Genomic DNA, 14,215 nt, shown 5'->3' with positions numbered 1-14,215 from the left:
GGCGGCCGATCACCGGTGAACGGTGGAACCGGCGGCGGCGTTCCCGGCGGACGGCGTACGGACACCCCGTACGGACACTATACGGAACCGTACGGACAGTGACGTATGGCGACGTACGGACGGCTGGAGGGTCACGGCGGCAGCAGCTCGGCCGTTTGAGCTCCAGCGCGGCGGTGGCTTGCTCTGGCGTTCCTTTGGCCGAGAGAAAGAGCCGGCTAAGGAGAGAGAAAGGGAGAGATAGGGGGACGGGACGGGGCGGTGATGCTGGTGGGTGATGGTTAGGCAAGACAGCAGCAGCGACGGCGGCCGGCGGTGCTCCGGCGATGGTGAATTCCCAAGCGGCCGAGAGGGAGAGGAAGTCCGGCGGAGGAGGGGGAGCTGATCGGTGGGGGGTTCTGGCCGAATGAGGAGGAGGAGAGAGGGAGAGAGAGTCCAATCTGGTCAAATATTGGGGGCTAGTTGCGCCACGTGTCGCCGATCCAACGGTTTTGACCAAAATGCCGTTAATCTAACGGTCCATATTCATTCCAGCCAAATAATTGATGGGCAAAAAGGTAATTAGGTCCAATAATACAGCTGATAAATACTCATAATTATCCCAAATATTTTCCCAAAATTCGGAACTGAAAACGGCCCAGGGGCAAAATGGTCATTTTTCCGGTCCCGGGTCGAAATTCCAATTTTTGGCTATATTAACCCCCAATGGGTGTGGCCAACATAATATGGCGTCGGAATCGCGAAAATAGCCTCTTAAGCCCTCGAAAATCAACTGCAAAATCCTAGGGAATATAATAATATTATTTTTTTACTTCCGAGCCAAAATTTCAATTTTTAACCGAAACAACTCTAAATGCGCGTGGCCACCCTAAAATGACATCGGCCACGAAAAATAACCTCAGACGGCCTTAGAATCAACGTCGGTGTCCCGAGGGGCAAAATCGTCATTTTTGACTTTCGGGTCGAAATTCCATTTTTCGACCGGACTAACTCCAAACGTGTGTGGCCAATATAATATGATGTCCGAATCGTGAAAATAGCTGTACAAGTCCTCGAAAATCGGTACCGAAATCCGGGTCCAATCTCGTGATCAAAACTCGCTAAATTTCCAATTTCATGGTTTCTCACTAACGGGCGGCTGTTTAGGGGTTACACATATTGACCTAGGGTTATCCGAGTCATGACGGCCCCGATCATCGAGAGAATGAGAAATTATCACTAGTCCCAGAGATCGCGATCGTTCGGTTCCAGTTCAGGACTGGTTGGCCACGTGCACTTTCAGTCATGCAGAATCACCTGCAATCCGATTGTACATCGTTGGCCTTGGCCAAACCAAATCCGTCACTTTTCCTGAGATCGGCCCACGTTGGCCCAAAATATTCCCTCATCATTTCTCATGATCGGTGCCCGATTCACGATCGGGTCCTTGGTCCACGTACCGTTTTCCCAGTTAGCCATACCCCACTGGTTAGTATCCCTAGAGTGATCAGCTCTAGGCGAGACTTACCAAAATGAAATACGAAATAATGTCAATTTTATTGATCCCGGAATTTACGTCGAAATTCGGGCTGTTACACAAGCGGTACGACACTTCCAATCTGAGAGGTCTTCTTTAGGGTCGTAATGCAGGCTTGGTCAATGGCTTAACAAAGGAGATTGTCCGAGTTAAGGTTATGAAAGAAAATACTCCACAATCATCTCTAGGTTTGCAAGTCAAGAACCCTTCAAAATGAGATAGAAGTAGTCCTACTCGCACTTCCTCGAGCGATATTTATAAACATTTGAAACTCTACGTTAACTCAAGTTCCCTAATCGAAAGAGACTTCGTTAGGGGCGTAACGTAGGTTCGGTTCACAGGTTGAGGAATGACAAGGTCCCAAGCTCAACAATGTGGGTAATGGTAAGAGTTGGTAATCATCTTGGCATTGTCACAAGTCTCTTTCTTCACCATTTGGATCTTCTTTGTAAACTCCCCTGGGTAATTCCAAGCTTTGGTTTTTTTGGACTTTGTCCAACAATTATAAATCTGCTTGGGGATACAAGTTTCTTCACAATCAAAATTCATTTTTTTGATTGATTTTTTTTATGGGCATTAGCCTTACTTTTACTAGGCACACTGCTTTTTTATGCCCCTAGTTTTCAATAGTTTTTATTTCAATTATGGTCGTTGGCGTTACTTTTACCAGGCACATTACTTTTTTACGTCTCCTAGTTTTCAATATTTTTTATTTTAGCATTTGTTTTTATTTTACTTGACTTATGGATTGGCATAGGTAAGTTAAAACAATGCAATGTTATTTGACTCCTAAGGTCTTTGTCTTCAGTCAGCGTTCCATATATTGTTGCTTGAATTAGAGTGACTTTTGCCTTGCCCTAGTGTGGAAGATGATCACTGACTGGGTTCGTACGAAACGAAACTATAGGCTCAATTGAGCTAGCAATGAATATAAGTGTATGCGATAGAAGAAGAACTGCTCTTCATTATTCTAGGGTACTTAAATCATCGTGAGAGTTCACCTGTAATAATGACACTCAAGGATTGATGCAAGTGAGAGCAATAAAATTTCTATTCATTTTTCTCACCTTACGATGCTGACTTACCTCTAGTTTTCCTCGAAGTGGGGTGATTCTTGACTGGGGTCAATTGAAAGGAGCCTCCAAGTGTATGGGCTCAAAATGGTTAAGTAAAAGACCACCAGTAGTGTATGGGGCAGAGAAATGATCTGTCTCTCGTTATTTTGGCTACCGTACCTTATGCGAGAAATCCTTTTACCTTGCAAACATGGAATCTTTTCACTCGTCTCATCGGGGATTAGTACACGGGGATATGTATGGACTAAGGATTACCTTTCGTCATCCCGACACATCTCGTTCAGCATACCCGAGCAGTTCGACACCATTTGTCGAATTGTCATCTTGACAAATTTTTACATGGAATTGATGAATTAAACAAGTAAAATTACAATGCAAAATTCCTTTCCAAAAGACATGCGATGCATTTGGGGGAGGATTAAGCATCTATCCATTTAAATGTTTCCTCTTTCTTTGAATCTTTCTACTCTTATGAAAAGAGTTTTAGGGAAAGAGATACTTACTTGTGCTGTGGCGGTGGGGTAAACCTGCAAGGTAATAAGAAATACCATGTTAATGAATGGCTCTTTGAAAGACAAATTGAGAACGATACAACATTACCCTTCATGTCTCCTTTCATTTGAGTTTAAGCTAATGACTCCTTGAGCATTTCTCGGATGTCGACAATTCTTGTTGAGAATAGTATGATCTCATGTTAGCAATGAAAAGATCGAGGGTGAATTGCGAACGATATTAAATTATCCTTCATCCGTTTTGTCTTCAAAGTTAATAGAGTTTTTTCTTTTGAAACCCTTTCCTAGTTTGTCTTAAAGCTCAAATGAAATCTTATGCAGCCAAGGACATCTCCAACCATGTAGCTTTTCCTTGACGCATGTTGTGTCAATGCGATTCTAGCACATTGAGGAGCTTCTCGGGAATCATCTGATTCCTGACTGCGCAGGGCATGTACAATTGCCGACATGGGGATCTTTGCAGCAAAGCTAATTTTTACTTTAAATGTCTTTGACTGATATGGGCGTCGTAATCTTTTCTGATGACTACCATTGAGACTTCCATGACTATCAGGATTAGGATCGGCGCTATCTTGTCATATGCAAAGTCCTTTCCAGCTGCTTGTGTTGGACCTTTACTCATATTTGTTCTATGTAAAAGGAAATGATATGTTATTTCTACGCTAAAGTGGATGAACTTTAGGAATGAAATACACCTTTCTTGATGGATTGGGGGGTTTTGACATTCCATGCCCCCTAGTCTACTCTCCTAATTAAGCGCTCCCTGCACTTTTAAGGAAAAAAGATATTAGTTGTTTGCACAAACTTGGGCTAGGACAAGGAACGAGATATATCATTTTAGTATTTCGTTGTGTTTCGTTCGAGAGATCCTAACATTTGTGCTCTAATCGGGTCGCTAGCACGTCAGAGTCTAGCATGCTTCTCAGTTCGTCATCTGTAAAAGAAAATGGATGGAATGTCATTTCCAAAATTTGTTAAGGAATAAGATATACATTTTTCTTTCAAAAGGGGTAATCTCTTCTTGGTTTGCCCGCGACTTTCTTGTACGAAATGATGTTCTGCTCATCAATGAATCAAGGAATGCTCAACACTCCCTTTAACTCTCTAGGATTGATATGTCACACTAGTAGTAATGATATTTGCCCCACATTTCATCTTGAAGGTTGGATGATCTTCGCCTGGACTACCTCTATCGGATTATTCGGTCCTCTATCACAACCAGGGTCTGACGTGCTCTTCAGTTTGTCACCATCATTGAGACTTGATGTGTCATTTCCAAATATCCCTTCGTAATATCAAATCAAAAGGGAGTATGCTCTGAGACTCAAAGTGAGCGAGCGAGTTAGAAAAACAAACACGGCTATAAGCATGCACGTCTTTCTATCACTATTCTTTTTTCGGTCTTTTTGAAAAACGATAAAACGTTCATTTCATTTTTAAAAGTTTGGAAATGAGGAAGCATGAGGATGCCCGGGCCTCAGAACACTTTTCTTTACATGGCTGGATATTATCAACGGGCCATTTAGGATACTTCCTCAAGCCTTCAAAACACAGTCATTATTAACTTTTTACAAGAAGTGGATTTACAACCTCAGGGGAGGGGGAGATTTCAAAAAGTCTATTCCTCCAATAGGAATGACATTAAAAAAGGAACGATCAGTTCAAGAAACAAAAAGTGAAATACAAAAAAAAGTTCCATCACGGGAGAGTTGGTGAGAAATGAAATCTCCTATATCAAGTGCTTCATGCTCGAGCTTTGAGCGTGTTCAACATGGACATCCACATTACCCCCATGGTCGTGTGAATGACTCAGTTGTTTGCTGGGAGATAAGCTTTGAAGAGTAAGTGCTTCGCTATCTAATAGGTTTTGGACCTTGTGCTCGAGGGGAGGCAAACATCAATCGAATGGCCAACATACTCGCAACTTTTCAGGGAATTATACCACGGGCGGTAATCGAGATTTTGGCATGGAGGCTTCTTAGCTACCAGACCTCGTTTTTGCAAAATGATCAAAAGCCTTGACAACGGTACTGGTAATGGCGTGAATTGACGATGTGGCCTTCGCTCCTTAGGCCCAGGGTCGTGCCAGCAACTTAGCCAAGGATGTGGGACATAGACATTACTTGGCCCTGCTAAGTTCCTGATGCGTTCAGTGGTGGGTACCAGCCTAAACCGTTTATATTTCCATTCTTTTGAGAGTGGGCCCAATCTCTCAAATAAAGACTTCTGTTTCGCTAACTTGAGGTGGTTAGGAGGACAAAGGGGCAATGAAACCTCACTTTCTGGATTGATGGGGTTGGTTCTACTTGGGTCTCAATCTCCACAGTAGAATTGGGAGGTAGTATCACTAACCTTCGGTCTAGAATAGGCTGTGTAATATCGCCCTTGTTAGCATGTTCTTCGTCTCTCATAGTAAGAAACTTTTTAGCAATAGAGTCTTGCTCGGTGGTCTCTCCGTCACGTAAGGCTGCCTCGATACTTTTGTCCATAAGGACGAGCTAATCAAAAGATTTAGTAGTTGAGCCCAACATTTGGCCCTGATACTCGCGTGGAAAGGCTTTCATGAACAAATCCATCAATTCCTTCTCTATTGGCTCCGAGCTAATTCGGGCGGCTAAACCCCTCCATCTTGTGGCATATGCCTCAAAGGACTCACCCTCCTTCATCATTGTATGGACCAGATTGTCACGGGATGGAGTGACGTTGACGTTATCCTCATGTAGTTTGTGGAAAGTGTCCGTCAATTCTTCCAAAGTCTTGAGGAGATTGATCTTCTTCACAATGTACCACCGTAAGGCAGGCCCAGTTCGACTCTCTCGGTACGATTTAATCATCATTTGGGCCAGGTAGGCCTGCAAAAGGATCTTCAGACAAGAAGCGTCGGCATTTTTTTCGCATTTAGGCATTTTGCGATCTTCCGGGATATTGATAGTGGCACGGCTAGAAAGATCAATGGAGCCTTGATTTTGTGAACCTTGCAACTAGCTAAGCTTCTCCATGATCTGTGCAAGGTGTTCATCTTGCTCACCTTGCTCATCTTTTAGCAGACCTATGGATATCACGGGAGTGTCTTTTACAACAGTGATTTGAGGTGGAGCACTGGCCACATCGGCAGTCTCACCCTCAATAGCTATGTCACCAACAACACTATTTCGTCTTGTGATAGAGTGGTTACGGAGTTAGGCTTGGTTTAAAGAGACTCCATTTGCTTCGAGAGCTGTTGAACGATAGAGAAGACTTGCTTTATGTCATTCTCAATGTTAGCAAGACGATTCAGCACTTCACTCTGATCAATCACTTTTGCTTGAGGTCACGTACGGACGACCGGTGGTCGATGACTCATGATTGTCTGGTTTGAGTATAATTTGTAAGTACCTGTCAAAAAGTGGCAATAAATGAGTATAAGACCTCATAAGGGATTAGTCCATAACTTATTCTAGTATTCCATTTTCATACTTTGTTTAGTCAAACACTTTTCCCTTCTTGCAAAAATAAGAGATGCAAATTTTTTTTTTTTACATTATTTTGTCTACAATGGCAACAAGGTTGCCGTCTTCGGGGGTCGAACCCTGATTGCTCCGGACTGATTCATTCCCACATACCACCACGTTGAGGCATTGGTAGTGTTAACGGGGTGTGTTCTTTTTTATTTTCACCATTTTCTCCCTTTTTTTTTGAAAACGACAAGAAATCGCATGGGAAAACAATGATTTATAACGTGCTTATAAAAATAAGGGCATGAATTGGAAGTAAATATTATGAAAAAGTTTTAGTGACTATTTCTTCCTAAATGGCCATGGTATTAAATCCGCTACTAACCTAGACTAATCATGGATCGACGTGGACATACGAAAATAAGTAAATTGCAAAGTGTAGGAATAGAAAACTTACTTTATCGGGAACCATGGCAATCACAGAAACACATGGAACGTGAGGTTTGATTTTTGTCTAGATGGCTTTAGCAAAGTGAAGCTAAAAGGATGTGTGACTGTCGCAGTCTCACATTGGTGTTAGGTCCTTCTATCCTCGGCTTAGTCGAAAAAAATACCTTATAGTCACGTAGATAGCGGGGAAAGATAGACACTTTACGACAGTCAGAAAGAAATTTCGGGGAAAAAAAAGGCAGCCTCTACATTGCGGTCTCATATTTGAGGTCGTATCTTTCTTAACACCATCCTAAAATGCCCTATCGTAGCTCAGGTCTGGCGGCATGGTTATATGTGCAAGAGTGTAGTGCTAAGGCACTAAAGCATGCGCAACGATTTATAAACAAACACCGCTTTAAATGTTCAGGAAATAGAACAATTACTCCCAAACTATGAACTTGCAAAACAAAGGGTTTACAATCACAACACCCCTTATAATTCCCAACTGCAAAAACATTTATCACCTCAAAAGTTATAGACGTACATGGAATCCTTGTTGCAAAAAAAAATGTTTTTGAACAGGATAATATTTCTAGCCTAAGTCCACTTAAGAAAAACATGTATATGTCCCCAGCGGAGTCGCCAGTTTGTCGCAACCCGCCAAATTTTCTTCGGAGAGAGAAAATGGTGTAGCCTGGTACACACTAAGTCTAGGTCTGGGACTTAACTTAGGCTCTTCCAAGCCCATATCATATCGCGACTTGTAATATAGTTTTTTAACCTGCAAGTGATTTTTATCTAGGAGTCGCTACTAATCAATTTGGGATGGGTCGATTAGGAACCCAAGTAAGGTGACAGGAGAATTACCACTCCTACGAACCAGAGATTAAATGAGTTTGAGGACTTGGTTACACTAATCGAGTGACTAGTGCCCTTTCGGTACCTTTCATCCTGTTCATTTTAGAAAATATTTGTCAAGTAATTTGGATTAATTTTAGGACCTATCTCCTAACATGTGAAGTGATCAAATGAATGCACAATCATTAAAGATTAGCAGTCAAACTAGATATGCAGCCTAGGGTTCTAACCCTAACTAAGGGGACAACATTCAACACATGACAATTTACGCAATTATATACTAACTAGAATAACATGCATAATGATAATACAATAGTAGTAAAAAATAACACGCAAATTCCTACAGTATAGCCCTATAGACTTATCCGATTTAAACATGATTATTAATCAAATAATTCACATAATTTAGAAAAATATTCAAAAATACTAATTTCTAAAATATTTCCTAATTTAAAAGTTTTTATTTATATATATTTTTTTAAAAAAATATTTTTTTAATTAAGAATAATAAAATATTAATATAATATTCAACGGGTTGAGTCAGTTCTGACTCAACCCCTATGCGTTGACCCGAGTCGGATCCCTGGATTTTAACAGGGTTGGGGATTAACCCGGGTCCTGAACCGGATTGGGCCCGGTCCAATTGAAGAAGACAAAATAGGGCCGGTTCGACCCGGTCAAATCGGCCCTAAATGGCCTGCAGACCGGTCCGACCAGGTCTGTAGACTGGACAATGGTCGGCTCCCGCGTACATAGGCACTCGGAAGCGCCGGCCAGGCGAGATCCGGCAATTTGCTGGTTATAGCTCCCGGCCATCGGTCTCGTTAGCCTTGGTAGCCGAGGTCGGGACGGCCCCCGTCTGGCCTATCATAGTTTGGCCGGCCACAGTGGCTGTCGGCCGAGCTCCGACCAGGGCTCGTTGAGCCCAAACGTTGGTTGGAGCTTGGCCGGCCGATCTAGGCCAAATTTTGGCCTTCCTTAGTCTTAAACAACCACCACACGGCGCTGATTGGCATCACGACTTCCTGGATGACCTAGAGATCACCGGCTGAGAACCAAATAAAACATGCCTCTCTTGGGCATTTTATCGAACAGTTGGCACTTATGGCCAAAACAGAGGAACTCCGACCTATTTTAGAGCCTCGGCTTGCTCCAACGACCATGACTCACCTTTGATAGTGGCGTGTAGATCGGGAGGAAGGACAGTATGGGCTGGGATTCGTGCGAAACGGCCAGCGCGAGTCCCTATGAAACTGTGCACAAAAACAGGGGAAAACAGGACACTAGAGGGACCGAGAAGACTCACCAGTCGGGGCTACTTTCGGGGGATTGCCAGTCGTCCTGCAGGCAACGGCAAGGCTTGCTGCTTCCTTTTCAAGTCCTACAAACACTCAGCTCACTCGTCTCTCTCGGTTTCTCTCAAAATCTCTTTATCCTCTCTTTTCTTTGTTTTCAATCAAGGCTTCTCTCTCCTCTTCACCGATTTATATAGTGGCCGCCGACCAGTTGTTCTACCTCGGAAGTCATCCATTGAATGCTCTGCACCGACCTTTTGCTCCTACTCAAGACTTTCTTGGCCATATTGCGCGGTGGAGCGAGTTATCCGCACTTCGCAGGCGGCAATCGGGTGTAGGGGAAGTCAGAGAGAAAGGAGGAGAGAGGGAGAGAGGTCGGGTTGGAGGGGAAGAAGAAGGAACGGGTTGGGCTGGCCTGTGCGAAAAGGAAGGGGAAAAGGAAAGGAAAGGGCCTGGGCCTGCGGAGGGGAAAAAGAGAGGGTCGGGTCGAGCCGGTCTCGACCCGGCCCGATCCGAATTTTTTAATTTTTTTTAAATATATATATTCTAATAGACTCTATTAATGCAAATGTGTCTAATGTCTATATACAATGCAATTAAATAAAAATATTTTTTGTTTTAGGAATTAAAAAATTAATTCCTAAATTTATGCATAATTAATTTTAGGGCAAATTAAATTAAAAATAGGTGTCAACATATTTATTTCAAGGAGACAACATCACTAGGAATGAGTCCTTATTGAAACAAGTGGTATATGAATTGCCTAACTTTTATATAATGAGTTGAAATAAGTTTAAAGCAAAGTTTAGTAGAAACGTGTGTGTACGAGTTTAAATTGAATCTATCTTTACTGCATTTCCACCATAGGGTTACAACTGGTTAAATAATAACTGGTTCGAAACTAAGGAAAATACAGGATCTATAGACGTGTACGGTGGTAGAGCAAGAAGGAAGAAAGAGAGAGATGGTCGTCTCTTACTATTCAATATTGTCTCCGCTATCTAATTTCTTTCTTCTACCTAACTTAAGAAGGATTTGCTAATCGGTAAAATCAAGTCGTCGGATTTTCCACCCCAAATGAAACCACTCTGATCTTCTATTAAAAACAAAATCCCAATTCTCTCTTTGGTTCTTCAACTCTCGTATAAAGTTCTTGCTTCGGCAACTCAAAAGTAAGAGGGTTTATAAATATATATATATATATATATATATATATATATATATATATATTTATTATGAATCGATATTAAAATCAGTCCATTTTTCATCCATTTTTCTGTCAATGCTTTTGCAGCGTCTTATGCAGAAAGATGTAAATGGGAACTTGTCCAAACAAAGATTCGGATATCCTTCAATATTAAAAGTTATGTTCCCTTTCATTCCCCTTAAAATGATATATTTAGGATCCTACAAAGTGCTTTTGCAGCGTCTTATGGAGGAAGCTCCGAGGTATTCATTCTCTGCCGTCTGATTCAGGAAACCTGAACGAATTTGTCAAGTCTCTATTATTCACACGACAAAATGCCCTATCAAATTAGATTCTTCCGTTGAAATCATCAACCATTCTTCGTCACGCGGCCGATTGGTCTTTCGCTGCCGTCTTAATCATAGATGCACTTGTCAAACCTGAATTTATATGGGGATTCGAGGGCCATCCACAATTGTTAAAGCATTTCCTATTGACGTCGAAACAATGGTGCCAGTGATTGATCCAAGGCAGATAGCTACATGTCTTTGTTCATATTTTCGTGCTCTTGATCTTCTTCAGTGGATCTTCGCTCTGTTAAAGAAGATGCGCTCCTAAGCATAATGACAAATGACAAATGATGGAGATTTCAAGCTATTTGATCTGAGCGACATTTTCATCTTCACTCTATGTCCAATAATACCTTCATCAATCTCAACAACTTTGTTCCTCCTCTTCTCTTTCCTTCTTGTACACTCTGCCATTTGCCTTGAATTCAGCATCCCTCGCTTCGATTCCGCCGGGAATGATATACTGTACGAGGGAGATGTGATGCCTACAGTTGGAGACGTTGAGTTAACGGATAAGACCTATCCTAGCCAAGTGGGCCGAGCCTAATGCAGAATCTATTAGTGGTGCGTTTCTAGACCGGTTGAACAGGTAGAAGTCCAAACGGAAGGCGAAACAGTGATGCGACTAGAACCGGCAGACCCGGTTGATGACATCGGATCGGGCTAAAATTCAGTCGTTTGAAGCGAAACGGCGGTCTGAACAAAACTCACCACTTTTGGCTGTGACTAACGATGGATTTTAGTGATTCCGGATCATTTATATGGGTTTTTCTATTATTTTAATATTATTTATGGGTTTAAATTTTAAGGGCAGTTTTGTAATTTTGATATTTTATGCTTTATAATCCTAGTAGGGTTTGGTTTAGGGATATATAAGCTTGTTTTAGGGTTCTTTTTGAAGAACATAACATTATCATCAATATTGAATTTCGAGATTTCTTTCTCTAAGCAAAGTTTTACTTGAATTATTCGTTGAACGCTGCATCAGAGCCACATACAGCACGAAAGTCCGGCTATGGGACTCCGGTTCAGGGAAGCTCTCTGACTTCACTACCCACTACCAGCTGACCATCTACACAAATGGTACTACTCGCGGCCAATACGATGCGGGGGTCACATTTTTCATGGCTCCCGTGGGATTGCAAATCCCGATCAATTCTGAAGGCGGGTTTCTGGGCCTGTTCAACAACACCAACTCGTCCCAAAATAAAATCTTACATGTCGAGTTTGACACTTCTGTAGACCGGGATTGGGCCCTGCTTATGAGCATGTGGGAATCAACAACAACTCAATTGCTTCGGCCGTTACCACTCCTTGGAATGTCACTTATCATAGCGGAGATAATATCGACACATGGATCGATTATAATGCCTCCACGATGAATTTGAGTGTGTCGTGGAGCTTCCAGACTACGCCAAATCCCCAAGAGAACACATGCCTCTGGTATCATATCGATGTAAGGACAGTCCTTCCTGAATGGGTCGTGATCGGATTTTCGGCTGCGAGTGAACTTTACGGGGGACGACAAACACTTAATTCATGGGATTTCAAGTTGAGTTTAGCTGTGGAGGGACCGAGGAGTGGGAATCCAAGAAGGGTTGGCATGATGCTTGGGTTGACAATTCCGCTGAGCGTTATGGTAGCTTCTGGTACAGCTATAGCATTAGGAATCATATGGAGGAGGCAATGCTGACGTCCATTACTGATGACTTCGAGAGACCAGCCGGACTTAGGAGGTTTTCTTACCAAGAACTTGCTTCAGCAACCAACAACTTCTCAAATGACAGAAAGCTTGGTGAAGGAGGATTCGGGACCGTGTTCCGGGGATATTTACTCGACCTAGACATGACGATCGCGGTGAAGAGAATATCAAGAGGCTCCAAGCAATAGAAAAGAGAGTTTGTCACCAAGGTGAAGGTCATTAGCAGTTTGAGGCATCGAAACCTTGTGCAGCTCATAGGCTGGTGCCACAATGGGCACGAGTTCATGCTCGTCTACGATTATATGCGGAACGGAAGCCTCGACTTTCATCTCTTTGGAAAGAAGGGATCGCTCAATTGGTCAACTAGGTACAGAATCTCGATCGGCTTAGCCTCGGCGATCTTCTATTTGCATGAAGAGTGGGAGCAGTGCGTAGTACACAGGGACATCAAGTCTAGTAATGTGATGCTAGATTCTAATTTCAATGTGAAATTGGGTGACTTTGGTTTGGCTAGGCTGATGGACCACGAACTTGGTCCACATACTATTGGTTTGGCCGGCACTCTTGGGTACCTTGCACCTGAGTACCTAAGCACTGGCCGAGCATCAAAAGAATTGGATGTCTACAGCTTTGGAGTTGTCTCCCTAGAAATTGCCACGGGAAGGAAAGTTTGGGATCAGAGAAACCCGAAGCCTCTGGTAGAGTGGGTTTGGGATCTTTTTGGAGACGGGAAGCTTCTAGTGGCTGCCGAGGAAAGGATGGGCTCACGTTTTGAGGAGAAGCAAGTCCAGTGCTTGATGATGGTGGGTTGTGGTGCGCTCATCCAGATTGGAAATTGAGGCCGTCGATAGGGCAAGCGATTCGGGTCCTGAAATTCGAGACTAATATCCCGAATCTCCCAATGAAGATGCCCGTTTCTGTCCATCATGTTCCTACACCATCCGTCAATTCTGGCGAGCCGTTGTTGACTTCAATCATCGAAGAGGGCCGTTGACTGTGCTTTGTCGTATCTTCGTATACAAACGTGTGTATATCAACTATACAACGCATTGTTGTTGATATATACAGTTCTTACTTTAACATGTTGCGTTAGTATAAAAATAAACGCCATCTCGTCTATCATTGATTTGAAGATTATAATTATATTCTCGCAAATTAATGATGTATCAGACCTTTTGTGTTAATTTTGTTTTACACTGATAATGTATACTATAATTACTCTAATGAGCCAATTATCTTCAATTTTATAAGGAATGTACACAGAAATATCCAAACACCCCCTCAAAATCCTAACTCTTTATCATTCTCTCTCCTCCCTCCACCTTCAGTCATTGCCAATGCTGGGATCTGCCACCTCACTGTCCCACCGATGTCGAGGTCTTGTCCCCTCCACATGCCGTCGCTCCTCGCTGTTGAGTTTCTGTGTGTGGATACTTCATTTTGGTTCTTAGATTAGGCATTCATCACATAAAAAAATTAGGGATCGGACTCGACTTCTAAACAAAAACATCGATCGCATAATTTTGCACTCTTATTATATATTGCATTTAGGCCTTTGGACATTATGGACATTTTTTCTTTAGTAATAATATGCCGTATTGCATGAATTCATTTAAATTTGTCCGATCGTGAATTGCATTGGCGGGCCCAACTCTATGAAAATTCGGCCCAAGTCTCATTCTGGAAATAAACTCCGATGGACCATAAAAGGAAATGATTTTTCGGCCACATGATCATAGAGTTCTTGAAATCGACAATTTGGTCGGTCTATATTATTTTCTGTAAGTTAGCCGATCGACAATTTGTTTAGTGTATCGATAACCTCTTCGCTTGATTGGAAAAGTTCAAATAATTTGG

General features: G+C 42.4%; 1 pseudogene; it reads left to right on the top strand.

Annotated features, from left to right (window-relative positions):
• The first annotated feature begins 323 nt into the window (after positions 1 to 323).
• LOC115685237 (L-type lectin-domain containing receptor kinase IX.1-like) lies at positions 324 to 13,352 on the top strand (annotated as a pseudogene).
• Positions 13,353 to 14,215: the final 863 nt, after the last annotated feature.

Source organism: Syzygium oleosum, unplaced genomic scaffold, assembly GCF_021117445.2.
Source record: "Syzygium oleosum isolate NSW1041296 unplaced genomic scaffold, Sole_v2.1 Sole_v2.01, whole genome shotgun sequence".
Lineage (NCBI taxonomy): Eukaryota > Viridiplantae > Streptophyta > Magnoliopsida > Myrtales > Myrtaceae > Syzygium > Syzygium oleosum.
Note: the sequence above shows the minus strand (reverse complement) of the source record. Positions and strands in the feature narration are given on the sequence as shown.